Raw genomic sequence first — 3,256 nt, 5'->3', positions numbered from 1 at the left:
AGCCCAGGAAGCACAGAGAGTCCCAAACAAGATCAACCCAAAGAGGCCCACATTAAGACACATCATAATTAAAATGCCAAAGGTTAAGACAAAGAGAGAATCTTAAAAAGCAACAAGAGAGGCAGTTACCTATAAGGGTACTCCCATAAGACTGTCAGATGATTTCTCAACAGAAACTTTGCAAGCCAGAAGGGACTGGCAGAAAAAAGTCAAAATGATGAAAAGCAAGGACCTATAACCAAGATTACTCTACCTAGTGAAGCTGTCATTTTGACTCAAAGGACAGATAAAGAATTTTCCAGAGAAGAAAAAGCTAAAGAAGTTCATCAGTACCAAGCCATTACTACAAGAAATGTTAAAGGAGGAGGAGGACGACGACGAAAAGGAGGAGGAGGAGGAGAAATATGAATACTAAAATGGCAATAACTATAATTACTTTAAATGTAAATGAATTAAATGGTCCAATCAAAAGACATGGGGATGGCTGAATGGATAAGAAAACAAGACTCTTCCATATGCTGCCTACAAGAGACTTACTTCAGATCAAAAGACACAGACTGAAAGTAAAAGGATGGAAAAAGATATTTCATGAAAATGGAAATGAAAAAATAAAAAGCTGAGAAAGCAATACTTATACCAGAGAAAATAGACTTTAAAACAAAGGCTATAACAAAGAGACAAAGCAGGACCCAGTAATCTAACATTTGGATATTTATCCAAAGAAACCCAAAATACTACTTCGAAGGGACATGTGCATCCATGTTTATTGCAGCATTATTCACAATAGCCAAGATATGGAAGCAACTTGGGTGTCTATCAACGGATGGGTGGATAAAGAAGAGGTGATACATATATACAATGGAATATTACTCAGCCATAAAAAAATTTTTAAAAGAATGAAATCTTGCCATCTGTAACAACATGGATGGACCTAGAGGGTATCGTGTTGAATGGAGTAAGTCAGACAAAGACAAATGCCACATGAGTTCACTTATATATGGAATCTGAAGAACAAAATAAATAAATAAACAAAACAGAAAAATAGTACATTTCTACACGATAGCAATAAACAATTTGAAAAACAAATTAAGAAAATTTTATTTACAATATCATCAAAAATAATAAAATACTCAGGAATAAACTTAGCCAAGAAGGAGAAAAAACTGTGCACTTACAACTATAAAATGTTGTTGAAAAAAATTAAAGACAGAAATAAATGGAAAGACATCCCATGTTTGTGGATTGGAAGACTGAATATTATTATAACATCAACACTACCCAAAGCAATCTACAAATTCAATGCTGTTTTCATCAAAATCCCAATGCATTTTTGCAGAAATGGAAAAATCCATTTTAAAATTCATGTGGAATCTCAAGGGACCCCAAATAGCCAAAACAATTTTGAAAAGGGAAAACAAACTTGGAGGACTCATACTTCTTGATTTCAAAACTTAATACAAAGCCACAGTAATCAAAACAGTGTGGTATTGGCATAAAGACAAACATATAAACAAATGAAATAGAACAGAGACCCCTGAAATAAATCCTCATATATGTGATCAGCTGATTTTCAACAGGGATGCTAAGACTATTCAATGGGAAAAGGATAGTCTTTCAACAAATGGTATTCTGAAAACTGGATATTTACATGCAAGAGAATGAAGCTGCACTCTTATCTTACATCATATGTAAAAATTAACTTAAAATGGATCAGAGACCTAGACGTAAGAGCTAAATCTATAAAATTCTTAAAAGAAAACATAGAAAAATCTTCATGAGATTGTATTTGGTAAATATTTCTTGGATATGACACCAAAAACACAGACAACAAAAGAAAAAAAAAAACAGATAAAGTGGACTTTATTAAAATAAAAATACTTTATGAATCAAAGGACACTATCAAGGGAGCAAAAAGGCAACCCACAAAATGAAATAAAATATTTGCCAATCATATATCTTATATCCAGAATATATAAAGTACTACTACAACTCAACAACAAAAAATAAACAACCTAATTTAAAATAGGCAAAAGACTTGAAAAAGATATTTCTCCAAAGAAGATATACAATTGGCCAACAAGCACATGAAAAGATACTCAATAGCTCTAGCCATTTGAGAAATGCAAGTCAAAACCACAAGGAAATACCACTTCATACTCAAACAGATGGCCATTATCAAAAAAAAAAAGGAAAAAGGAGAAGAAGCAAGTGAGCAAGCAAGGGAAGGAAGGAAGGAAGGAAGGAAGGAAGGAAGGAAGGAAGGAAGGAAGGAAGGAAGGAAGGAAGGAAGGAAGGAAGGAAGGAAAGAGACCAAAGGAAAGGGAGTGAGGGAGCGGAGAGAGAGAGAGAAGAAAAAGAAAATAAGTGTTGGTGAGGATGTGGAGAAATTGGAACCCTTGTGCACTGCTGGTAGGAATGTAAAATGGTATGATCACTGTGAAAAACAGTCTGATGGATCCTCAAAAAGGCAAACAAAGAACTACCATGTGACCCAGCAATTCCACTTCTAGGTATATATCCAAAAAATGTGAAAGCAGGGACTCAGACAGATACGTGTACACTGATATTTATGGCAGCATTATTCACAATGGCAAAACATGGAGACAATCTAAATGTCTGTCAACAGATGAATGGATAAACAAAATGCAGTATATACATACAATGGAATATTTTTTAGCCTTAAAAGTGAATGAAATTCTAGTACATGCTAAAACATAAATGAACTTTGAAAACATTATGCAAAGTGAAATAAGCCAGTCACAAAAAAGACAATATTGTATGATTCCACTTATTTGAGTTACCAACAATAGACAAATTCATAGAAATAGAAAGTAGAATAGGGCTGTGGGGGCGTTGAATAGGAGTTATTAATGGATACTGAGCTTCTGTTTGGGATAATAAAAAAGTTCCGGAAAGGGTTAGTTGTTATAGTTGCACAACTTGTACACTTACTTAAAAATGGTTAAAATAGTCAATTTTATGTTATGTATATTTTATCAAAATAAAAAAACTATTTTAAAGATAAAATGTGTTTTCATAGCCCTCTGAAACCACCTCTTAAGTGTCATTTAATTTTTTCCCTTTATTCAACCAAAATGTATTGAACACTAATCAAATGTCAGCTCTCTTATAGGTCCTCAGCTTACAAAGATACACAAGATAGTATCTTTGTCATAAAGGACTTTATAATCTGTTTGAAAAGTCATGGAAATAAAATTAAAAGACAGAACCATGTAATGAGTATCATAATATTGGT

This window comes from Pteropus vampyrus, unplaced genomic scaffold, assembly GCF_000151845.1.
Source record: "Pteropus vampyrus isolate Shadow unplaced genomic scaffold, Pvam_2.0 Scaffold288, whole genome shotgun sequence".
Taxonomy (NCBI): domain Eukaryota; kingdom Metazoa; phylum Chordata; class Mammalia; order Chiroptera; family Pteropodidae; genus Pteropus; species Pteropus vampyrus.
The sequence above is the reverse complement of the archived record's forward strand: the minus strand, read 5'-3'. Positions refer to the sequence as shown.